Below are 26,962 nucleotides of genomic sequence, written 5' to 3'. Positions count from 1 at the left end.
AATATTAGAAGTGGCTAAGAAGAAAACCTCACATCATAGTGTAGGAAAGTTGTAATAATGTTAGGAACCAGTTTCAGCAGCATTTAATGGCCATTTATCACAACATTAAGCTTGTCATGACATTGTTGCTGACACCTATCACAGGTCTACGCTGCCAGTGTGTCAAATATTATTGAATTTGTAAACTATATTCATTCTGGGATTCTAACAGTTCAAAAACATCTCAGTATAGTAGGCTTGCTGCCACTATCACTTGTTTGCATGGGTCCCAAGGTGATACTATTTCCTTGATTGATTTGACTTGAGCAATGATAATTTATCAGGTTTCTCCCTATCTCAATCAAAACTGCAAGTTTTGTTGAGTAATACAGAATAGAAAATAGCCAATGGTTTATAACAATACCAACCATACAATGTGGACTGATAATCTACTGACTTAATGAAACAAATCCAGGTTTAAAACCTACCAGTTACTTTCAGGAAGCTGGGAAAGACCACATCAGGCTTACTGTGGTTACATGTTCCCAGTGAATGCAATGGCTTATACTGTGGGGAACACTGTTTGAAATTACCATCTTTCATGTGATCCCAGTATAATGGTATAATTATAACAGCATCAAACCACATGAACTTTTAGGAAGTAAAAGTAGAGAAAGTGTAACAAAAATAAGGGGGAAGGGAGAAAGAGTTCACATCTCAAAGCTTGCATTGTTCAACACACATGGGCACCTGATCCCTGTCTAGCATAAAATCCATGGGATGTGGAGGACAGCTATGGAAAGTAATACAGTAGATTAATATTTTAGGAAGGTACAGGGTTATATGGTACTGTGATAACATGTGAGGGAGGCAATAAATCATCACATATAATTTTTATATATATGGTTTCATATTCATCACCAAAGGAAGCCATGGGACAAACAACTGCAGCACTCACTCTTGCAATATGTTAAGGGATTATCTGGGTTGGGTCATACTAGGTAGCCTTTGGGAAGCTAGTTGGGAAATCTTTGCAAAACCAAAGGGAAACCAAAGTTTGATCCCGAGTTGAGCTATTAAAAATGACATGAGTATGCAAAAGAGAGAGAGATAACTGAAAAGATCCTACAATTCTTAGCATAGCCAAATAGGGTGAGATCAAATTAGTGACCAATGACAAATTTCCTCTAAGCTGCAAGTTGCAAAACCAGCCTATCTCACCATGATGCTATGAAACTTAAGAAAAGAAGATGGAACTTAGAGATGACAATGTACCTAATAAAGAGTAACACGATAAACCTCCATCCTGCCATCTCTCTGATCTGAAGTTCAGATCTCGGTTGCTTTGTAGATGGGTATAGACAAGATGGCTTTCCAGGAAACTGAGCCAGTACCAGCCAGGGCCAAAGGGCTCAAAGCTACAAGCTGCTGTGAGGTTCATCTGTTAAAGGAGTCCCAGCTACTGCTGGGGGGCTGTGCATGTGTGCAGAGTAGATGGACAGGTTTGCCCTCTATATTCCTGGATCTGCAACACCACATAAACGAGTATGGGCCAACACTTAGGAGCTACTTGGAGCCAACTTAGTGTCAGTCATGCTTGGGAAACAATTCCTTTTCCCTGGATTCCATTTATTTTCACTCCTTTTTACAAAAACAGGTTTTGAGTTTTTTTGGAATGTGGGAATGGTGTTCACATCCATGCAAGAACATAAAGAGGACAGAAGTAGTGTCCACTGTTTATTTTTTTCTGTCCCTATCCACTTTATTTATTGAAACGGAGTATTTTACTGAAACTGGATCCCACACACTGGCTATGCCCTGGGAACCCTCCTGTCTCTGCCTCACATCTCTGGCATCCCAGGCACATTCTTCCACACTGGCTTTTTATGTGGATTCTGGGCATTTGAACAGAGGTCTTATTTGCAAACACTGTCATTTCCTCAGCCCTGGTCTTTATTTATTATTTCAGTATACTCCTGTTAAAAACTTTTGGCTAAGCTTCTATTTTATGGCTATGACAATAATTAATAGCTCTTGAGAATTTTCCACATCTGAGGCATGATGGTATGCAGATTTGAGGAATTATATTATTTGATTCCCAAAGTAAACTGCAGTGGAACTTCAACTTCATGTGTTCATGGACCCTAGTTTTCTCTGGACACTTCTGGTCCTTTTTTTGCCTGGAAATTAAGAATGCAATAAATACCAAAAGAATGAATGGTCAGTGAATGAATGGAAGAGCAACTTACAAAAACCTCTACTGTCATCGTTTCTACTTTGCTGTGCCAAGTTAGGTGGCCAATGAATAGTCACAGAAGAGTTCTAAACCAGGTCATATCTACAGTCATGCTGATGGTGTGTTGTTTTGCTTTGCTTTGCTTTGCTGGTTGCTTGGTTGGTTGGTGGTTGGTTGGTTGGTCAGTTGGTTTTTATTTTCTGACTATCTTGGAAACTGAGTGGCTGTAAAATGTTAGCCAACCAGCTTGAAAAGTTAGATCCTTAGTTAGTGTTACTCAAACTCTATGCTTAAAAATGTTTGACACAGGACTAGGACTCAGAGGACTAGACATTTGTCTTCACCAAAAATGAATGGGAAAAACAAGCCAATGGACCAAGTTAAACTGGAAATTAAGAAGCTGAGAAACCAAGGAAGGCAAGTTGAGAAAATCAGGACAAGTCTCCAACTCAGGAAATGCTAAAGCCCAGACACAAGGGATGGGAAAAGCAAGACATAAGACAAAATAGATACAGACCAGGATCAAGTGGAGCACAGGGTGAGGTGAAGCAGATAAATATCTTAATGATTACCGGGAAGGCCATACCTGGTTTGCTCCTGTCAATTGACCACAGTGTGTTTTGTTATCAAAAGAGATAACGAAAGCAGAAGTGCATTTTCAGTTTCCTTCATGCTGTATCCTGGGAAGATCACAAACTAAGGAGCAGAACGAAGGTAAGAAGAAAGGCTGGTCTCAGGCATAGCTTCTATTTAAAGTGTAAGAGGTACAGAGAAGCAAATGAGCCTTTACACTTTCTTACAGAATGGTAAAGATTTCATATGGTCTTTTGAGTGCACGTGTATGTCTGTATGTCTCTCTCTCTCTCTCTCTCTCTCTCTCTCTCTCTCTCTCTCTCTGTGTGTGTGTGTGTGTGTGTGTGTGTGTGTGTGTGTGTGTGTTGTTTCGGTGTACGTGAGAGCAAAATTGCTTCATGTGTGTGCATGTGCATGTAGAGGCTACCAATCAACCCTGGGTATCTTCCTCAGCTGTGCCTCCACCAATTAGACTAGGTATTCTAGCTGGTGAACCATAGGGACCCTCCGGTGTCTGCCTCCCAGGCAGGGATTACAGGTGCATCACAGCTGACTTTGTACATGGGTGCTGAGAATCTGAACTTGAATCTTCATGCTACATGCCAAGCACTGTACCAATTAAATCCACACCCTTAGCCCTTCAGCTAATGTTTTTCTTGATGACTTTGGGTCATGTTTTGCATATTTATGATCACAGACATTGTTATATTTAGGCAAGTAACAGACCACAAGTCTCAGCTTTGTGGCTTTCACACATTTTTGATACATCTTTGGGCTCAGAGTATAAACCAAAACATTGGTACATGTACTTGGTTCTCATCTGAGCTGCTGTTAAAAACTCAGGCCTCCCAGCATCACTCCTTGCTATAGCATAGACTGGGTGACATTCCAGTCTTTATCACACTGCTTCCTAGCTATATAGCTATATAGCTTTCTTTATGTCACAGCCACAGGACATTCTGGTGTTGAAAATTATCCTTTGGCAAAAAGCAATAAAGAAAACCCAAACAATCATAAAGAGCCCAGTTTTCGGACCCTATAGTGACATTCCATAGGCTCACATTTCTGTGCCAGAGGAATTTCTAGCAGGCATGTATATGTTTAGCTTCCTGCCACATATGAAAATTGAACCCGAGCACTGCCCCCTGCCCCACGGTAATGAATGCCCTGACAGCGTGTTTACACTGCATGTGCAGCCACTTGTCAGCATAAGATGAGCCCCTGTTTGATGAATAGACAGGACCACCACCTCGTTCTGCTCCCTTTCCACACAAGACTCCCCTCCCACAGAGGATCTGTGTTTCTGTCCGGAGCTCTGTGTTTCCATCATCTATTTTTTATAGCGCTGACGAGAAACCAATTGCAACAAATGAAGGGTATTATTTCGGACTTGGTGCATCATGATGCTGATGTTGCTGTTTCTAAAAGGCACATCTGCTGTATTGGGCTTTATCATTTTTGTCATGGGAGACCTGGTTCAACAGAACGTAAGTGCTTTCAGGTGCTTGATATTTCCATAATGTAAATGCGTCTTCATTTCCTAGGCATGAGTGGGGAAGGAATATGTCAAAGTGACATGAGAGATGGATGCTTAGGTTATTGGTAGGATTTCTGGCAGGATGGCAGTAGAGTGAAGACGAGCAGAATAATTTGCCGCACCCTCTTGTTTCTCAATAGATAGCTAATTTTTGAGAGATGTTGGTTTACCTGAAGCAGCTGTGTGATATTTCAAAAACAAGTTGGCATGTGATCTGAGGAATTTTTGTACACTCTCATCTTTATGTGCTCTCTACCGTTTTAGGCTTAAAACGGGGTTGCGGGGGAGGTAATAAGGACTTTTGAAATATGATATTTTAAGGAGCCATTTATAAGGAACTAGATTTCCTTCCCCCCTCCCTTTGAGCATCCCTTCACACACCAACAAAACAATCATGAGGACATTAACCTGATAACTGGTGATGACATTATATGCCAACTTAGAAGTCATTTTGCCTGCTGTGGGCTTGCTGACCACGGTTAATCATCAGTAACAAGTGTCAGACTTGTAAATCTATAGCATGTCCCATCCATAATAGCTTTAGAAGACAGAACACATTTGGTTTATTTCCCTATGAATGTTTAGCACATTCCAGATGTATAAATATTACCGCTGTTTCAAGCATCTTTCCATTTCACCCTGCTTCCAACTTCCAAGACTCTTTACTCAGCTTCAGCTTTGCAAATGTAATTACCACACTGAGCAGGTAGCAGAGAAAATACTCATACCCGTTGCAGTTGCTATTTTCCAGGTCTCTGTGCATCACCTGGAAGCAGGATCAATAGGACACCAGAGGAGGAGTGGAAAGGTTAGCTTTAGGCAGTGCCATTCACTTTCTATTAAACTTGACAGCTAATTTGCAACTTCACACTTTTTAAAAGCTAGGCTTCTTGACACCCTGGCAGCTGAGTCCTCTCAACTATGCAAATAGAAAATGCAGCCCAGAAAGTACCCTTGCATCATCAGGGCACTAGCCAAGCCATTATTGTGGTCAGAGACAGAAATTAATTCTCATTTAATGCTTTCTAGTAAAAGGGCACTGAAAGAAAAAGTAGGCAGCATTATGAAATGAGTCAGAAACTCCCATTGAGAGTCTCAGATAGAATTTAAAACCTTTCATTTTATCTGAATTCACAAAATCATCCCAAGCAGGAATCTCTCTTTAGACCCACTGATGGGATGTTTCAAATGCTTTTTCTATATAAAGACGTGTTTAATCTGATAGAGCAAGTGACATTTTTATAGCCCAGAATAAAAAAAAAAACTATTTATTCTTGGAAGAGAAAAAAATCTTGGACATGTGGCCAGATATGGGAATAATATATTCAGGGGGTGACATTTTTTGGCATGAAATAGAAAGGAAACAGTTTTTTAAGAAACACTTGGCAATGCAGGATCTTAGAACTATTTCTAAAGTTGTCCATTTGCAAAACTTCATAGTCTGTTTGTGCTTTCTCTGCTAGGGGAGAAGGAAAAATCCCTTGGCTGGGATGGGCCAAGTTCCATTACTTTGCTTCTCCTGATAGGAATTAGTTAAATTAACTAAACTGCTGTTGGAATGTCTAGCCTGTCATCAGCTCTGTGTAGAAATGAAACACATGGCATTCTAAGACAGAACGAAAAACAGGCAATTCTCAGAAAATATTTGAATAACCCTTGAAGGTTAGCAGCACAGTCACACACAGACACACACACACAGACACACACACACACAGACACACAGACACACAGACACACACACACAGACACACACACACACACACACACACACACACACACACACACACACACACACACACACACACAGCTTTAAATTTCTCTTCTAGAGCCAGAATAAGACAGACTCGTATACCATTCTGACCTGGCTGCATTTCTTTAGAAGGTATGCTGCCCTCATGGGGAACCTCAGTGGCCTGGGCTTGGCTCATGCTGCTAAGAAGAAATGAATTCTGTATATTTTAGCAAAAATACTCTTACATGGGGCACTAGCCAAGGCATTATTATTAAGGACATAAGACAGTGGGCCAAAGAATATAAGTACTCCCTGACCTTAAATATGGATAATGTATTCTCCCAGGTCATCAAAATATTTGCTTGCTGAATGCTGTGGTTAACAGCCCTCCTTGAGCAAATGACAAGCATAGGTAGATGCTGGGGAAGGAGACAAGGTGGAGATCACAAGAATGTGCTGTCGGTGTTCACTGTTACTTTATTCTTTCTGAGCTTCTTTTCTCCCAGTGCAGTATAGTCCCTAAAGCCACATTCAGTGGATATCATCCAGGAGCCAATACTCTTGTCCTGACTAGTAAACAGCTATACTTTCATGTCCTCAGGGCCAACACAGTCTGTTTCTGTATACCAAGAGGAGAGGGGAGCACAGGCCTGCCTGTTTACTGACCAGAGGCCGCCGCACTCATAGTATGTGTTTTGTTTTCCTTAGGGACTGAGCATGTGTCTAGTATCCCAAAGGTGGACAGAGCTTGATGTTATAGAAATGTTGTTATGTCAGTGGAAAAAGCTTTTCATTTCCTCACACCCTTTCTGGCTATGTAAAATGTTAATCCCCACAAAGGTGTTAGATCTTCACCAATGTGAGGCCACATGCACACGGCCTCTCTCCATATGTCAGAATCAAGACTACTGGACCCAGTCTTCTAGAACATTGAGAGCTTGAGGAGGCTTGTTTTTGGTGACAGTCTCTTCTTTTCCCCATTTCCGATTTGAATTTTATGTCTTCTGAACTGCCCTGATATAACCAGCCCAGCTCTTCTTAAACAGCTCAAGCAACCCAGGGAAGGTAAAGGTACACTTGTATGACACTGATTGAGGAAAGTGGTGACCCCAAGCTCTTGGTGGGCCACTTGCCTCTGTCATCTCCCTTTCCCCACCAGTTTTGGGGAGAGGTTAAGGGTCAGAGCTGAGTCAGTGCAGCTATTTTGTCAGCAGCAGTCTTAAGTTTCAAACCTGAAACTCAAAGGCAGTGGAAATTCTAAGTTCAATGCCAGTTAGAACCATCATTGGGAAACCTCCCTGTCTCCTCCCTCCTCCTCCTCCTCACTGTTAAGTGAGAGGTGTTGGTTTCTTTTAAAGCCTCAGGCATAACTAGAGATGGGGGGGGGAGACTGGGCAAGTGTCAATGCTCAATCCCTACATTGGTCATCACTCCCAAGGGCTGCTGGCTAGCAACTCAACTGAAATGGGCATTGCTAAGGCATTTTATTCATGTTTCACTTGACATGTTAACCTGGAATTTTAAAATGGTAGCTACACAGTGAGACAAAGGGAAAAATAAGTAAGAAGTGGACCAACGAGCATGCTTGCATTGGGTGAGGTCAATCATGTTTGTCCATTGAAAAACATTTCTCTTTACCCTGGTATGTTTTCGGTTTTCTGAGTCCGTGCTGAAGATGAGATGTTGCGTAGGTAACATCTTTTGGATTTGCAGAAAATAAGTAGCAAACACAAAAATGTTAGTCTTAGGCAAAGTCCCAGAGGGGCCTGGTCCTAGCAGGTGGGTGTATTAGGGTGGCTATGGACTAAATATCCCCAAGAACAACAATGGAAAACTGATGGGGTTGGTTCATTTACATACCTGTAGCTAAGCAAGCATTATGCTATTTAGAAAGGGTATTTTGTTTGGATCCTCTTTTCTGTACTGTTACAGGTATGAAACATAATGTGTCCATTTAACATGGATGGTATTGTTTTTCCAACTTTATTTTTATTTCATGTCCATTGTTGTTTTGACTGTGTGAGGGTGTCACAAGCCCTGAACCTGGAGTCACAGTTGTGAGCTGCCATGGGGTCCTAGGAATTGAACCTGGGTCCTCTGGAAAAATAGTCAAGGCTCTTAACTGCTGAGCCATCTGTCCAGTCCCAGATGACACTGATTTTAACCCTTCCTTGCACACCCCCATTTCTTCTCCTAGTTCCCTTGAATGTTACTTTCTCTGATGAGGAACCCACAACCGCCCAGATTCTCACGTGACATTGGCAATGCTCTCAAGACTCACACAGCAGGAATGCCTTTCACATGAGAACGCACACTTTTGACTTGCAATGGACAGCGGCCTTTGGTGCATGCTTGCTTTGTTGTTGCATCTTCATGAGTAATCATTGTTTGAGGGCAATGAGACTTCAAAACTTTATCAAAATTAGGTCTTCACTGCCCCTATAGGCAAGCTCTCAAGAAGCAATGTTGACAAAAGCTACTTAAGACTGTTGCAGCAGGTCCATTTTATGGCAATGGGAATGACTCCATATATGAGCACTGATTTTAGAGGTAGGCTGCTATGACGGAGACCCATCCTACCACTGAGGCTGAGTAGCTTGACACCTGGCCATCGCTCTATTTCCGATCTGTAAATGGGGGGAAAGTAGCAGGCCCCTTCTTGTCTGGCATTGTAAGCATCACCTGGTTTAATGTGAGAGCTTCAGAAAGAGCTTCATGACATGGCAATTTTGGTAAGTGCCAGCTGCAGGGAATACTTTAATTGTCTAATGGTAAACTCAGCAACAGTAGAATGTATTAAAATGTTAGAATCTGCATTTTCTTCCAGGATTGTCTATTAATCATTACTGTTAAATGAGTTGGACTTCATCGAGGCACATGTGCAGGATTTTAGGTATCTGTTAGGGGGCTGTCTTTGTCTATTCTGTGTTTAAGGGATAAAAGTGTACACAATCATGGACCTACATACTGTCAAAGATTTCAGTGATATAGTAGTATAGGGATTAACCAACATCTAATAGAGAAGCAGATGCAGTTTCAGCGAGATTAATCATCCAATGCTATTTCCAAACAGGTAGTTTAAACAGAATGAAGACTGCAGGGGATTTGGCATTTGGCATAGGGCTGTATGTGCATGCCTGAGAGCATAGTTTGTCCTTTCTTCTCATCAGTGTAGTTCCCTTTAGGAAAGAAATGCTTTCTTCCCAACATGCAGATGCTGCAAATAGCATCTGCCCAGAAGGGAGAAATAATTTACTGTGACTCATCTGAAGCAAGTGTCCTAGGATGTCAAAAATGAAGTATTTATTGCTGTTAAGGGAATGATCTCCAGAAACACGCATTGCTTCTCACCACAAACAGAGCCAGTCCTGTTTTAAAACAGGCTGATGCTGGGTGTGAAAGGCCACTGGGAAGGTCCCCTTAGCTCCAAAATACTCACACCAATTCCCATGAATGTAGCTTCCTATTTTGTCCCAAATTTTTGCTGCAGGGTTAAACCTCCTATTTAGAAAACCAAAACACTTGTTTGAAATATCTTATGATTTACCTGAAAGGAGAAAATGTTTCACCTCTGTTAGTACATCAAAGAGCCTTACACAGTCAGATGAGCTATCACACTCTTCCACGTGGCAGAGACAGATCCATCCCTAAAAGGTGATTTCTCAATGAGTAAATGCATAGTGATGAAAGAAAGATATTTTTGATGACAGGGAACAAATGTAACCCTTTGGCTTTAGCAGGGGCAAAGGTGTGGTAGCCCCCAGTGAGGTAAGCAAGGAGAGCTCTTTGGGAAGGCTCATTTCATAATGTAAACAAATAATTGCCTCCCTCTATGGATCTGTATCTCTCTCCTGTTCTGCTCCACTCTACACATATTTAGAATGGAATAGAAAATCTCAGAGGAGTCCAGAGTGTAGGTGTGGAGTGTATGAACTTGCTACTACACTTCATGGTTCCATTTTGCTAAAACACTGATCAGCAGCCACATAAATCTTTGTAAGAAGAATTTCGTATTAAATAAAGACCAAGAAGAGAGGAAGTGAATCAGCAAAACATCTCAGAGTCTAAGGCAGTCAACATTGCTTCATAACCATCTAATGTGATCCAGAGTAAAATAGCTCTAGTTTACTAATTTCATATAATTATTGAGTACAAACTAATCATGGTATGTAATACACTCACAATAACAAATGTGTTTGCATGGTTTCCTTTCAGCACATTTTTTTGGGTCTTATGGAGAAGTGAACATCAAGCTTTGTAAAGAACAAAACATATTCTGATAAGGTTGGGTTTTGTTTGGTTAGATTTTGTGGCTATTTTGGTGATTTTGCAATTGTCAAGCAGACCCCTCCCACCTATTCATTTTAACATTTCTCTTCTAGAGCCAGAATAGGACAGACTCATATACCATTCTGATCTGGGTACATTTCTTCAGAAGGTATGATGCCCTCATGGGGAACTTCGGTTGGCCTGGGCTTGGGGCACATGGTGCTGAGAAGAAATTAAATGCAGGTATTTTAGTAAAAATAAAAAAAAATTTCAATGAAGTTAAGGACTTAAGATAGTGGCCCAAAGAATGTAAGTAAACCTGACCGCCCTGTGACCTTTGCTTCTATTATTCCCAAAAGAATGTCTACCTTGGGATTTGCACAGACACCTGTATTTAAGCTGACTCAGAAGAAGCCCCTAGAGGACATAAGAAGAAGGGAGGCAAGGGTGGGATCTCAGGAGAACTTTCTTTTTGCTTAGTGATTGTTTCTGTTTATTGAGGAGTGCTATGGGTGAAGCCCTGGGCCTTGTACATGCTCAGAAAGTACTCTGCCACCAACTCACATCCCAGACACACATAATGAAATATCTTGAGTGGGTCTCAGAAACAGTGGAAGGGTAACCATTCTTATCCCAAAACTGTCTTCATTCTCACACAGACACTAACAGGTACAAAGGCACCATCCTCAGGAATGTCCATTCCAGCTTCCTGTCCCACTCCAGGAAGTGTGGGGTTTAGTTGTCAAAATGCAGATTAGAAGATATTTGTGAAATACGATTATCATGCCCTGCTTGAGATCTGCTCCAAGTGATGTTATACAAGTCCTCATCTTTCATGACTGCCTCCACATCAATCTCAATATCTCTCTCCCTCAACCCCTGGAAAACAGTCATTGCATTTAGGTACCCTGCTCAATTAAGTTTGTATCTCCAAAGATGCTATTTCTAAATATGGCCACCTTCATGGATGCCAAGTGTTATAGATACTGACTTCAACATATCTTCTGAGAACACACAACTCACCCAACAAGAGCCCTATTCGACATGGAGTCATCTCCAAGCTGGAGGCAGCTTCAAAGTATCTATTACAAGTTCAAAGTTTACCCTTCATCTCCCACACAGCTAATCCATTCTGCAGGATCCAGAGAAAGAGTTGGGCATTTTATCCAAGCTATTTCTGAGCAAAACTAGCATGCAGAGGACTGGAGGACTAGTCATCTCTCTTTATCAAACCCAGTCACTTTGGCCTCAGACAGCACATGAACTCCTAAAAAATATATGAACATAGGTTCACAACTCACCCTTTTCCAGGTGCTAGGAATATCATTAGGGAAAAGTTCACTTTGTTTTTAATTCTTTCTGTCATACTTCAGTGACCTTCCTATTCACACACTATATTTGAGATAATCTTCCAAGAGGATGGAGTTTTCTACATCCTAACATGCCCCTTGATTGCTCTGGCTTTGGAGAGCAAGGAAATGCCCTGGAATTATTTGCTCTCATGCAAACAATTCAGAAGGTCATCAGTCTCCACTGAACTTTCCATCTTTTCTGGTGGTTCATTTTGTAAAGGAAAAAAACGTTACTTCCTCCACTGTAAGTGTATTTTTTTTACATGTACATGCTTTTCAAGAAAGATCACCAAATAAAATATAAAAAGAAAGGTCACACATCAGGGCACAGGCAGAATATTGTAGGATTTGTTTTCCATTATTGCAGTCAATAATAATATGTATGATATTCTTAGTCTTCTGCAGTATGAAAATAATGATGGGGAGGTGGGTGGATGGATGGATGGATGAGTAGAGATAGATAGATAGATAGGCAGGCAAACAGACAGATGTAGATAGATAGAGGTAAATAGATAGACAGTACTTCCTAATCTTTGATTATTTTAACAGCTTTTTAGTGTAAGGACAAAGAGAATCTCTGAAAAATGAATACCAAGAGGCTTAATTAGGCATGACACAGAAAATGTATTTTATAAATATTTTGCCAAGTCAATAGGAGAGGAAGTGATTAGTGAGGTGGCTGTTTTGCCTTATGGTGCTTTCAGAGCCTGCTTCAACTCCTGGTCAGCATTAACCATCTGACATATTTTCCATTTGGAGGAATGTTCTATTCTAAGTCCAATTCTTCCTCTCTTTTCACTGTGCAGGGTTAGTCCCTGTATTTGAAGCACCAGAATGGCGTCATCTGCTCAAGCAAACTCTCAATACCATTGACCGGAGGGGTTCAAATTAACCATTTGAGTTTTCCAAACTCCCATTTAAGCCATATCCAGTGTGTGGATGCCTGACCACAAGAAGATTCTATAAATAGATAGTTCCTATTCAGTGGTCTTCATAGCAATGGTCAGTAAATATATCCACTGATTGTTTTTAAATTAACATATCATTTTGTTAGGAAGAATAAAATTGGGTCAAACTTTAATCTGAGCTGGAAAGGGAAGGAGTCTCTTTCCAGATCCATGGTAGTTAACATCCCTCCATCCCCTCCAAAGGCACAGCTCCAATGACCCAACTTCCTCCCACTATACCCAACATTCCTGTTAACTTAGAATGCATGTCAAGTACTTCTGCCCAGCTCCAAAAGCAGGGATGAATGTAAAGTAAAGCCTGGATCTATATAATCCCATTACCTCTACAGCAGGGTATAAGTTGGGTTATTTCAATTTTTCATCTCTGAGATATCTAGTGTAAAGCAACTGTTACAATACAGATCCTATGCCAATGCTGATAGCATCACACAGGGATCTCCGATATTTAGTCAGAAGAACTAAAAAGACATTTTCTGAAGGTTGTCTTGTAAGTGACTGCAGGGGTCCCTGTTCGGGTGCCACTCTGCCGGGTCCTCTGGCAGTCAGGGCTGTGGGAAGGCCTGGTCCAGCCAGTCACTTCCCAGGGCTGAGCAGGATGATGAGTGTCAATGACTCAGACCCCTCTCCTACTCACCAGAGGAAACCACACACTGAGTTGTGGAGACCTGTGGACTTGCTTTATTGTAACAGACATGCACTTATATAGAGGTGAAAAAGTGGGTGTGGACTTCAGGATAGGGTGAGATGTAAGGGCCAATAATATCTAACCACATCAGCAGAGACTGGGCAGAAGCAATTTTGCTGAGTCAGGTTACCAAACTCTAGCCAGGCTCAGGAAATTCTACTAGGCCTTGTGTCTGGGCCTTTTTAGGCCCAACAAGTGACAGAAATAACTAAGTCACTGGTATTTTCCAACAACACCCTGAATGTAAATGCTTATCACATTTTGCAAGATCATAAATCCTACTGAAGCATATAGCTTAATACTTTTTCTCTATCACCCTGCTAGTGTCCTAGTTACTCACATTTTCAACATTATGACAAAATATCTGGATTAATCAATTTACAAGGGTTAGTTTCAGTCTGTGGCTATTCAGCCTGTTGTTGCCTTGGGGGCCTGTGTTGAAGGAGAACATCCATGGTATGGGGCATGTAGGAGAGGAAGTCTTTTTACATCACAGAGAGCAAGAATCAGTGTGAAACATGGGAGCAGCTAGGTGTTCCACAGTCCTGCCTGAGGGCATAGTCCCAGTGACTTACCAGCCTCCTGCTTGGCTCACCTCTTCAACCTCTTCTACCTTTTCTATCATTTCTCAGTAGCACCACAGGGCAGGGACCAACGTTTTATCCTGTACACCCTTGGGAAATGATTAAAGGCCAAACCATAAAATGTCCATTTGAGTGGATGAGAATGTATTCCAAAAGAGATAAAAGGAAGATGACTTATGACTTTGAGTGACAGCGGTGGGGCCACATCCTCACAGGGAAGCCTCTAGTCCCCCAATTCAAGGCTCTACCCAGTTAGTGACAGCAAAGAACTCTTCTAAAAACAAAACAAAACAAAACAAAACAAAAAACTCTGAAGACCCCCCCCATGGAAGGCCTCACCCTCCTGGGGAGCAGAAATGGTATGGAATAGGTAGGGTGTTAGTGGGGGGCAGGGGAGGAGAGGAGGGAGAGGGAACTGGGATTAACATGTAAAACAATCTTGTTTCTAATTTAAATAAAAAATCCCCGGAGAAAAAAAAGTTAAAAAAAGAAAGAAACTGTATGTGGAAGTAATTAATATTTAAAAAATACAGCTCATCATCTGGGTGGTAAAATGTATATTTGGGGATATTTTTCCTCTTGACAAAATTCATGTTGATGTTTTAAAAAATCAGATTATATTCTCCCTATTCCTTAGCATATTAGATTTATAATCCATTATTTGACTCTTTTTTCCATAGCATAAAAGTATTCTTTGATAATAAAAATCCATTAGCTATAGGGGAAAATAGCCACTAAATATATAAATTATAGCACCCCTGAGGATGAAATAGTGAAAGCTGTTATCTTCTAATGCCAAAGGAGTCAGAAGTGCTTAAGATTGAGTGTGCTGCATCTCAGCTCCCTGAAGAAAAGTTACATAATTTGTACTGTATGTGAAATGCTGGTATCCCGAACCCCCCACCCCCACCCCACTGCCACCAACACAGACTGGATTGTGCAAATTCTAAAACTGAACAGAACCATCTGGAATATGAGTCATTAGACTAAGTAAAAAGAAAAAGTGAGAAACTCATAAAGCACTCTCCCAGGAAACTGAAGACCTGCACCATTCCCTGTATGTGCAGACTGGAAACAAGGTCTCCTGATTCTGAGAGCCCTTCTCCCAATGCTGCAGAATTGTGACCATCATTTGTCAGGATGACGAAGGCCATCCTTCTCCTCAGACCAAATCAAGGCAGGCGAAGGAGGCCCTGCTCCTCACTTACTCAGAAGAAATTTCAGAAGGAAATACAATAATAGCCCACACAAAGGATGGCTGTGCTTGAGGGGAGATTCTTCTTAGCAATGAAAAGAAAGTCAAAGAAAAAGCTACATCTTCCTCCAGCCCCTACCCTTCTCATCATATTGGAGTCAAACTTTGGGTCTTACACATGCTAGGCAAGCTCCCTACCACTGAGAAAATTCCCCAGATTTTGTTGCTACTCTTTTGAGACAGGGCCTCGATAACTTACCCAGGCTAGCCTTGAGTTCAAGCTGCAGCCCGAGCTGGCTTTGAGCTTGAAATTCTTCTGCCTTGGCCTCCCAAATAGCTGGGATTATAATGCAGATGGTACTCACCCCAGCTTCCCTATGTCAACTCTACAGACTTAACTGTTTAATATATATATGTATATATTCCCTGAACAAAGTTTTATTTGTTTAATATTGGGGAAACATACATTACCATGCAAGAAAAAAAGGGAATAAAGAAATAGTTTCTATAGATTCTCTCTCTCTCTCTCTCTCTCTCTCTCTCTCTCTCTCTCTCTCTCTCTCTCTCTCTCCCTCCCTCCCTCCCTCCCTCTCTCCCCATACTTGAAGGCCACAAATTAAGCCAAAACTCCTATCTGAGTGACAGGTAGGTAAAAACATTTGCCTAAGTAACAAAGGTAGGAGCCAAGTTGCCCAGATTGCCTCAACAAATGCAGTGACTGACTTTTTTAGGAAGCATGGTCTCAGGTTTCTATAAAACCTTGGGTCTTTGTAACAAAAAACAGAACCTCAAGCCCACTCTTGGTCTGACTGTGTAAATGCAAAGCACAAGTACTATGCTTTGTGGGGATTTTTTTTTTTTTTGTAATTGAACAGCCTAGTAATCTCTACAGAAATTAATTTGTCTGTGTTTACTAAAAGTCAATTAATTACAGGATGTTGCACACAGAAATTGTGTTCGTCACTATCTAATCCTAAATACAAGGCATATACTGGCTGGTTTTGTATGTCAACTTGACAAAAGCTGAAGTCATCAGAGGGGAAAAAGCCTCATTTGAGGAAATGCCTCCATGAATCCAGCTGTAAGACATTTTCTCAGTTAGTGATGAATGAGAAAGGGTTCAGCCCATGGTAGGTGAGGCCATCACTGGGATGGTGGTCCTGAGTTCTATAAGAAAGTAGGCTGAACAAGTCATGAGGAGCAAGCCAGTAAGCAGCTGTAATAGGAATAATAATAAAAACCCAGAGATAGATATTGGGTTTCAAGCTGAAGATCAGAAAACAAAGTAGCCAGCCAGTAGCTCTTGCCTCTACCACAGACTGAAAAGTCAATCCTGGCTGCCAAAGACAGAATACTGAATGCCTGAATGAGTCTCTGAGCTCCTGTCTTATATGCCTCTCTGGTGCTAGGATTAAAGGTGTACACCAGCATCGTCCAGCTTCTATGGATAACTAGTGTGGCTGCTGGGATTAAAGGTATGTACCACAACTACCTGGCCTCTATAGCTGTGGCTAGCTTGGCATTCTGATCTTCAGGCAAGGTTTATTAGATCATAAATGATGTATCACCATAAGTAGCCCTACTCCATGGCCTCTGCATTAGCTTCTGCCTCCAGGTTTCTGCCCTGTTTGAGTTCCTGCCTTGATTTCTTTCAGTGATGAACAGCAATGTGGAAGTGTAAGCCAAATGAATCCTTTCCTCCCAAAGTTGCTTTGGTCATGGTAGTTTGTCCAAGCTATAGAAACCCTAAGTAAGACAAGACTATATTGTAAGGACCAGCTAATCTTTAAGTCAATTGTATTCCCACGACTTAGTCATTTAGAAAAGTATCATCACCTCTACCCACAGCAGAGTCCCAGACAAACGCTAGCCACTAACTCAAAATGATAATCAAGCTGTGTTTTAGGGAGTTCATCTTGCTTTTTGTCAAAATGTGGAACAAACATTATTTTTATCATAAAAATAAGCAAGCCAAGGGCCATTGTAGGATACTATATTTTACTATTTAATGATTTAATTACCTTGGTAAGCAAGGCTTGCTTCCTAATGTTTAAAGAACTTGTTGAAATGAAGTCAATCTCTTCAAACATTTTCTTCTCTATCATGTACCTAAGATATGACAAAAGGCTTAACTTGGTAATTTAGCAACAAAATTGTTCATTTTTCCTGAATTTCAAAATAAGAATGCATTGACCTTACCAAGTAAAATTTGCTCATTATAAATGTAAAATGTAAAAGTACCACAAATATAACATGTCAATTTGCTAAAATTCTTCTATGTCTATCTATTTCTATGTATTATTACCATTATGACAAGATACTAACACAGTATGTTGATTCTGCATTGACTTGGCTAGATGCCATGACTACATAAACAAGGGGATCATTAGGTAACATGTGGACTTTCCTTAATATTCTACCCACTTTCCAGAAAGGAGGAGAACATGTTTTGCTGAAGGTACTTAGATCCCATCAGTGCTGACTGAAGTGACTCATTCAGTAACCATGGAAACAGTGTCCAGCAGTGAGAAGAGAGGAGCATGTGTGTATTTTTTTGATGCTGTTACTTCTGGGGAGAGAATCTGTTCGGGATTCCTGATCTGTCCCAATGCACTCAGGTTTCCTCTCCCTTCATGCTTTTGTTGATTCTCTATAATTGCCATAGTAAATTTAAAACAAGGCAACCAGATGTTGTACCCTCAGGACCCTATGTTCTTTCCAGAAATGCATCTTATATTTAAAGATGCATTCTCAAGTGTCCTAAAAGCAGACTCTCCTCCCAGATACATTTCTCTCCCTTCTATTTCTGCAGTCCTGGTCTAGGGCCAGGCTCCCATACTATATTTGTGTCATTCTATTTTTTCCTGTGTCTCTTTTCATAAGGTTTTAATATATTAATACTTAAAGAGAAAAATATTTAAAAAACAAGTAAAGACTCTATATTATTATACATTAAAGTTGCACTATATACATATACATATATATATATGTATATATATAGTCTATATGTATTATGAAGTGTGGTTTTCAAAACTGCATGTATTCTAATATACCAGCACAAAGTTCATATCAAGCAAAATTTATAGGTTATGTATCTATGGAGCATGGAGCTACTAAAAAGACGCCATGAAAACTTTGAATAATTTTAAAGTCAAATTATAATATTCTATTCCTTCATTAGTAAATATGTAAAATACTGAATAGCTAACAAAAAAAACTAAATAAAACATGGCTACTTTTAAGAAAACACATACAACATAAAGAAAAGAGGAAGTGATGAGCAAGGCTTGCCTTATGAAAACACATTTATTCAAAAAAGCATGTTTAAATGAAGTCACTCTCTTCAGGCAAGGAGCTGTTAAGTTGTATGGGAAGGAGGGCTTAGGGGACTGCTCACCATGTGCTTATAAGAGTGGGTATTATTTTAAGAATTATCAAGACTGTTTATCTTTTTTAAGAATCATTAGGAGGAATCCCAATTCAGAAAAAAAATCTCATAAAAGATGAGCCAGTCATGCCAGTTTCTCAATCAGTCGTGTGTTTGCCAACAAGGACTTATCCAAATAAACCTGACTCCCCTTAGACCCAGGGCAGTGTCTCTAGCACAGGGTAGGCACCCTGTCAGGGTGTGGTGTTTAGATGCTAATGGAGGTTAAAATGAAATGTGTACTTAAAAGGCAGGAAGACAACCTGAAGACCCCAGTGTGAGAAGGGAAATAAAGGACAAAGTCCTGAAAATTTTCCTGGAACTATTGTCTTGTAAGGAAGAAAAGGAGACAGAAAAGGAGATGGAGAGAAGGCAAACAAAAGATGATTATGATGAAAAATGTTAAAGACAAAAACAAGAATCCTGAAGGCAACAGCATCAGGAGTATTGCGTGTACAATAAGAGTCACAACTAATATTCATGATATTAGTGCCTATGCAGTTATCAGTTTGACTAACGTCCTCTTAGGCACCTTACCAAAGTTGTTCCTCCCAAGTTTATGTGTAGAGAAAATCAAGACTTTCTAGATTATCTTGCTCAATGATGTTCTGTTGAAATCCACATCCACTACCTCTTGGAGGTAGTGGGGAGATGCTCTATCAGAGGACATGTATATTTCACTCTGCCATGGAGTTCCAACTGGAGGTGCTAGAGAGAAGCTTTGTCTAGCGAAGCCTCCCAATGAATAGAATTAAGTGGCGTAATTACCCATCACCACTGCTGACAATTCCAAACTAGACTATCTTCAGCAAGGTGCTCTGTGCTTCTAACTGTTGGGCTATAGCAGGTGAGCATAGTTCATAACTGTTAACCCACAAAAGGCTGAAGTTCATTATAAGTATCAACAGGAGAAATGCTCAAAAATACATCCGAGTCTTTTTTATAGAACTCATCAAAGATTCACAGCAATTACTTGGCGGGAAGATGTTTTCAATTAAAATATAAACTGACGGCATGTTTGTATATGTGATGATTGCTTAATGTTCTGAGGTTATCAAGGTGTGCAAGGTGCCGCACTGAGTGCATCAGGATGTGCAGGGTCCTGAGCCAGAAGCAGCAAAACCTAAACAGTGAGACAGAAAGCATCCTTAGTCTCACAAAAACATGGAGGAGAAGACAGAGATGAAGGAAACAAGCATCCTATCTTTGCTGAATAAGCATGTTTTCAAGAACATAAAAATAAAGAGTAGTTGATCTGTGGGGAGGGAAACTGAGAGGTGGGTAGAGCTGCGTGAGACAGCATGTCAGAAATCTCAGCGTTCAGGAGGCTGAGACAGGCAAATTGAGAGCTCAAGGGCAGCCTGGGCTACATGAAAGAAAGTGGGGCTGAAAAGGGAAGAAAGATGTAGATGAGTTAGGAAAATATAATTTATATATCTAATCAAAATTATATGTCTAAATTTGGGAAACCAAAATGGAGTTCATAATAACATTCAAAAAGAGCAGGCAGGCAGCCGAACAGGAGGGAAGTAGAGAGCGCTGATACTGCAAATGGAGAGTGAGTTGGCAATGTGAGAAGACTTCCTAGAAGCTTACTCCTTAGAAGAGAGTTGGGAGAAGAGAGTCAGAATGGAGGAGAAAAGCACAAGGTGGCTAGGCTTTAGGAAGAACACTATGCTCACAGGATAAAGGATGATAAAGAGGGATGGGAAAGTCAAACTCAACACATCCACTTGAGTTCTCAAAGGCAAGCCATCAAGCTGACCACTCGAAGGCTCATCAGGACCATGCTCAGAGAGCCAGCTCCACAAATTCCGCAGGACTCTGGAAAGTAATTAATACTGAATCACTGCTCCCCCCACCCCAGGGCTGTGAAGACAGCTAGCTGTTTTCCTTTGGTCTTGTTTCACCCTGCTTGAACATACCACATATTCAGTAAAATACATAAATTTGTCTCAGCACATCTTAAGATAGAAAGCTATGGCACTCTCTCTCCAAAACACGTAGCACCATCTAAAGAACCCAGACCCAAGTGAAGGAAAGGCAACACCAAGAACTCAGGATCTTTCCCATGCTTGGCTTCCACTTGCAAGTCAAATACATGAAAAAGCTAATTGCTGACACCCTGGGGCCTTCCCAGCTGTCCAGCTGTAATGAACGGCATACAGGATGGAGAGCAAATATCGTAGCATATGAAAGATAATATCTGATGTTAGCAGGCAGATTCTGAAGACACTGAAAATCATTGTCATTTAAGTGTTAGGTGTTTTGTATGTGGCTTATTGAGGAAAGTTTAAAGTAAGGAAAATAATGGGAAACTCATAGCTGCGGTCCTACTGTAGTCTGTGGTTTATATACTACAGCTGCTCCCACACACACCATGCCGGTTCCAACCTAGGGCCTAGGCATTCAGTGAGACAAATGTGAAAGTCTTACCCTCTGACTATGAAATCTGTCAATTTTTCCTTGACCCTACAAAGATAGTTAACTAGAAAGATACAATTTGAAAAAGAAATTCTCACATGATGAGCTTTAATATTTACATTGTGGGTGAAGCATACTCTCTGTTTCAACTCCAACACATTCTGTGTGTTGATAACTATGAGGAATTATTCTAAGGAAACAAGCAGAGTCGGCTAAGAGCTGTACTTGGAGCAGCGGGTGCCTCCTCTTCCTGGTTATTTGAATGTGTTTGCATTTATAAGTTGGATTTCTTCTCTTTCCCTTTACTTCCTTCACTGTTTCCTCAGAATGCTTATAGATTGCACTATTCATGCACTCAAATTCTAGCTCATTAAGAACATATCCAGTGAGCAGGGCACAGTGGTGCATACCTGTAATCCCAACACCCAGGAGATGGAAAAGACAAATCATAAGTTCCATCTCGGGCTGTTATACAGTGAGTTCGAAATCATCCTAGGCCATGATGTTAGACCTTGTCTTAATGAATGAATGAATGAATGAATGGATGGATGGATGGATGAAATAATGTAATGTTTTTCTTCCTTCCATTATGATGATATAAACTCAAGTCTCAGTCATTTTATCTATTAAAATTATACTGAACCTCAGAAAACCAGTTGGTTTTCCTGAGTCCATTAGATACTGTTTGAGTAACATGAAAGGAATGTTAAGAAACCTCCTCTGCTTCTGGGGAGCAGACACTCAATATTTACAGCATCATCTGTGCTCAGCTTTAGTTAAAGGGAAAGGAACCGGTTCCAGGTAGTTTAGTGATGGAGGAAGAGGACCATTTGGGTAGCTCCAACCCCACTAGTTTGTTCAGAAAGCTTCCTCAGAATCCAGTCTTAGAACCCAAAGGGTCCCTTTCTGATGATTTCCCTAGCACCTATCATAGGCCAGAGACAGATTCATTGTCCAATACCATTCTGCAAAACCAAATGTTTTTCACGCCTCTAAAAATACCCCCCAAAGGCAATACAGCTGCTTCACATTAAACTCATTAAGAATGAATTGCAGAAACTGTCTTCCAAATAACACCACTTTAAAATTCAATGCCCACATGAATTTAACAGAAGTGTTATTTCTTATAGCTAAGTTTAGGATCCAAAGAATTACAAATGGTTTTTCATTTGTTTGTTTGTTTGAAGTAAAATGTAGGAAGTGACTCATACATTCACATAGCCCTGACCCTTTCCATTAGATAAGCAGAGAAACTTCATCCCCTTCTTCCCCGCAATGATCATAGCAGCTTTATCATCTTGTGGCCAGGGTATAGAATGGTCAATTTTTCAGTTATATTTGTGGATTGTTCAGAAGCATCATCTGTTATAAATCTCATACAACCCACAGCCATTTCACGGGTATCAGTAGTGTTCATGTATACATGAACTGGGGGTTCCAATTGTTTGGGCCAGAATCCAAAAATATCAAAATGAAACAAAACCAAAACACGTATTTCTTTTCTTATATTTTGCTACACATTGGTAGGAAAAATAGCTTTGGGGTGGGGGTGGGGAGGTATACTCTCAATTATTTGGAAGTTGAGCAACACAGGGCCTAATTACAAGGGACAAAGGCCTGTAATTCCAAGAAGGCCACAACTGTCTGGCAGAGAGCAACTCATGTGATTTACTTAGTCTCCTGAAACAACTTGTGTTTTCTTCTTAGCCATACAGAAAGATCTGGGTATTTTCTTCTACTTTACAGTGAAACATTTAGTTTTACTGTGGTTATGCCCTAGGGTTTTTGTCTGGTCATAACAAAGGAAAATGTTTTCTTTACTATGTTTGGTTTCTAACCTCTTAAATTTTTTTTTCACATCCTATCAAAATTGCAATTGAAAATGACCAAAAGGAAAAGGTAAGACTTCCATGGCCTGCTCCAAAAAAGTTTCGTATCTAGGCTTCAAAAACTCCCTGCTATTTGCTGTGTTGTTCTTACAGGAAGTTAAGACAAAGATCCACCCAGTCACCATGGTTATCTTGTTCTCAGAAAGACAACAAATCAAACATTCCTATCTATCCTGGCTAAAGAGGAGTAGGATTAAAAAGATTGTTTGTTTTCCTTGTAATTACCTTTGGGCTCATGATGGTGCCCTGCCTCATACTGTCTTCTGGACAGCCCCACCAAATGAGCAGATTAGGAAACTTTGAATCATTGTGTGGGAGAGGAAGCCTGAAGCCAGGGGGCAAAAGCAGTGTCTCTCTATTCTAGTCATGGGGAGCCATGTCAGCCATGTGGCCAGAATCTAAGCTTTCAAAGCACTGTGGCTGATCTCACACTCCCTCTCTTCAAGGAATGGATTAAGACATAGGTCTTCTCAAGGAATTTGTAGTCTGTGTGATGGATGATGGACAGGATAAAGAAAGTAGAGAGGAAGGGAGGAAATGTACCACAACCTGGGACTGTGGCTGAGAAAGTAATTACATTCGCAACACCTGTTAAGTGATAGTTCCACGAGAAGTAAGTCTCAGTGAACATTTCAGTCAACCCATGGCCATTTAAAGCAAGGTTCTCAACCTGTGAGTCACAACCCCTGCAGGAGTCATATTAGCATATCAGATATTTACATTTTTTATTCATAACAATAGCAGAATAAGTTATGAAGTAGCAACAAAATAATTTTCTTGTTGGGGCTCACCACAAGAGGAACTGTACTAAAGGGTCATAGCATTAGAAAGGCTGAGAACCCTGGTTTAAAGGAAAAGAATTTTCAGTCTAAAATTGGGGTCCTTTTCCTTTAAATATATACTTAATGAGGGTTTTCTAGATTCTACCTGTGGTACTCCAAAGCCACAGTGGTATTAACAAGAGAAAACATTGTTGCCCACTGTGCATGTGTGTGTCTGTGTGTGGAAACTGGCAGTGTAGGGCTAGTGTGGCAGCATGTATGTAACCTTCCTGGATGACATAAAGAAACATATTGTCACCCATTAAGAAATGGCATTGACAGACCAAAAAAAATCATGTCATCCAAGTCCTTCTGGGAAACTAGTGTGTTTATTGGGGTTACTCTCAGGAACATGGGTGACTTTTGAGGAACTGAAGCATCAAAAAGTCTCACCCTAGACAATATTTATACCTTATATGATCTCAAAGAGAAGAAGGACCCAAGTAAGGTGCTGGAAGATTCACCAAGTCTTCTGAACCCACTGGGCCACTCTCTACATCCATGCAGGAATGGTAGTAGGCCTGACTTCATGGAGGTCAGCACTGTTGCCGTTTCCTAGACTGTGATGATTATGTCTGATTCTGAGCAAGCAGCTACACTGTAGGCAGCTGTACAGTTGACGGAGCCTCGGCTCCTTCAACTTTTTATATCTGCCTTTTTTAGCTCCCTCCCTTTCCTTTTATGACCAAGTTCCCACTTGAGATCCAAACAGCAACATTCTAGCCAGAAGAACAAAGTGATTGCAGCTAGCATGACCCTTCCCTTAAAGACCATAGGCTCTTGAAAAAGAGGCCCATATGATTTCCTCTCAGGTCCACTGGCTAAAATTTGGTCACAGAACCTGAGAACTGTAACTGAACCCTGGGTAAAGCCATGTGTCTGGCTAAGATATCTATAAATAAGGTAAGAAGGGAAGGTTTGGGCATCTGAGGGTGTTGGCTCTCCCTGCTGCATAACCTAACTATATTTGAGAAAAGAATTTGTGTGGTGCATTACTAGGGCTTTGTTTCCAAACGTAGATTAGGACCAAATGTTGGGCCATTTCAACAATTGAAGAAAGATTTCTCACCTTGTCAAGTGCTACTCATTTACAGCTAAATCTAACACCTTCTGCTAAGCTAGTCACAGCCAAACTAAGCTTGTCACCAAGATATCAAGACAAATGTTCCTGAAGCGTGGCACTCTATCCCTCTGCCTTGATTTGGTTTATTTACAATTAAAAAGTAGGTTGAAGGATGGAGTTGCAGAAAGTGATCCAGATAACTGTTACTCTATATGTCACAAAACTGATAACCAGATGCTGGAGAGAGAGAGAGAGAAAGAAAGAAAGAAAGAAAGAAAGAAAGAAAGAAAGAAAGAAAGAAAGAAAGAAAGAAAGATGTCTGAATTGCCTTTGTATGGAGTGCCCTAACCTGAGCATGCTAAATAATTAATTGTAGTGCATGCTTCCTACTGACTTGAGAGTCTCAATAAAAAATAACACTGACAAGCCTGTTTACTTAATTCTTCCTGGAGCATTCTTGACTAAGTTCAGAACTGCAACTCCTACCAGCTCTATGCTGCTACCCTGAAATTAATGACCAACTTTAATATTACTGCATACATTTCTTGACACAACAGCAAACAGGCAAGGTAAATTTCTGACAACCAGAATCTATTTAAGAGTCTCTCATGGGCAAACTTGCAGGGCCATGGAATCTGGCAATACATTTATAGAAAGTGCAACTCTTTTACAGAGCCAAGTAAATCATCTGGCTGCTTCCGGTATATAATAGGCTCTACACAGTGTAAGTCAGTTTAGAGCCAAACTAGGAAGAGGTTCATAGTTCACAGTTGGCCTGTGACCTTACAAAAAGGACAGTTATAAATGTTTGGCTGCCATTGTGCAAATGAGGAAATCCACAAAGGTAGAAAGTGACCTGCAGGCACCCACCTAATTCAGCACTGGGATCTGGAAGACTCCACTCACAAAAAAATGTGCACTTTCTGATCTTGACACTCAGGGTAGCATAGGATGTTTAGATGCAATAAACAGAGCCTTGTGCACACACTCAATAAGTGCCCAACTTGAGGAGCATGTATGCGGATACAGCAAGTTGATAATTATTAAGTAAAGTAATATTCAGCAATAAACAAAACTAACAACATAGCAGTTTTCAATTTTCTCTTTTGAGTCCTCAAATTTTTCCTACATGGGTTAACTCACCCTATATATCTAAACATGTGAAGCCACTGGATTTCTCATTATTTGAAGTTCCATATGGTCGGTCCTCACACTTGAAGACTGTGGAGTTGCACTCAGACTATGATAAAATATTGCTGACACTCACAGGGTTAAACACCAGCTTGTGGCTTTTTTTATTGTGTTTTATGCCAGGTACCTTTCTGCTGCATACATTATCTCATCCCATCTTCCCCTTGATCCTATTCTGTTTATGACTGTGAAAACTGACAACAGATTATCTAAGTAACTTACTCTATGTCTGCCCACTAGTAATTGTCACTGTATTCACTGTACTTTGCTGGCTACCAGCAAAATAGATGATGTCTCTCAAAAGTGAATATACAGGAAGCAGTGAATTGAGCTCTGGTCTCTTCCCTTTCCTATTTCCTCTCTTTTCTTAGTTTAACTCCCTTGACGTGTTTGCATTTCTCAGTTTGTGGCACGTCATCTCTTTTGACCTAAAACTGCATGCATATATGTAAGTTCTTATTTTATGTGTAAAGAACATTACAGCATATCATCTCGTTACCTTGTGTATGCTATTAAGAAATGAGTAAATAAAAGAATAATTTCATAAAACAAATAATATGTGTTGAATGCTGGACCACTGTTGGAACAATGGCCTTGTTCTGACACCAGAGACATTCTTGGCTCTCTCCATCTCCTCCCTTTGTTCAAAACAGTCTGAGTCTTAATATCTTACTGGAAGTAACAGGAAAAGAGTACGTTAAGTGATCACTGTGGGTTTTTTAATTTTATTTTGGCATTTTGACAATAGCAGTTATGCCCTATAATCAAAAGAAAACATGAACTGGCCATCTCCTAGCAACTCACTAAAGATTACTCCCAGGGAATAATTTATGGGACTGAATGTTCGTGCATATAACATGTAAGTTCAAAGCCAACAGATCCCACACTTCCTCATTAACATCTTTCAATATCCTACAAACACTTGAGCCTGTTTTTGAATGAGACCGCTGAGCCAACGAGCACAAAATGTCCCAAATGGGCAATTTTGTGTGAAAGAAAGTCAAGGATTGACTGTTGAAAATCTAATTACAATTCAA

The 26,962-nt window shown here is 40.5% G+C and overlaps 1 protein-coding gene across 6 annotated transcripts in view; it reads left to right on the top strand.

Moving 5' to 3' along the window:
* The window catches only part of Sorbs2 (sorbin and SH3 domain containing 2), a 300,238-nt gene that overhangs the window by 164,361 nt on the left and 108,915 nt on the right, over positions 1–26,962 (top strand). For 5 of the 6 annotated variants that reach the window (XM_035452343.1, XM_027391146.2, XM_035452342.1 and 2 more), the window contains exon 4: positions 10,440–10,495. The gene's annotated coding sequence lies outside the window, so the exon portion shown is untranslated. Of the gene's footprint in view, positions 1–10,439; positions 10,496–16,519; positions 16,586–26,962 lie in introns of all 6 variants that reach the window. The other variant, XM_027391151.2, reaches the window with a different exon arrangement.

This window comes from Cricetulus griseus (genome assembly GCF_003668045.3).
Source record: "Cricetulus griseus strain 17A/GY chromosome 1 unlocalized genomic scaffold, alternate assembly CriGri-PICRH-1.0 chr1_1, whole genome shotgun sequence".
In the NCBI taxonomy this organism is placed as follows: domain Eukaryota; kingdom Metazoa; phylum Chordata; class Mammalia; order Rodentia; family Cricetidae; genus Cricetulus; species Cricetulus griseus.
Note: the sequence above shows the minus strand (reverse complement) of the source record. Positions and strands in the feature narration are given on the sequence as shown.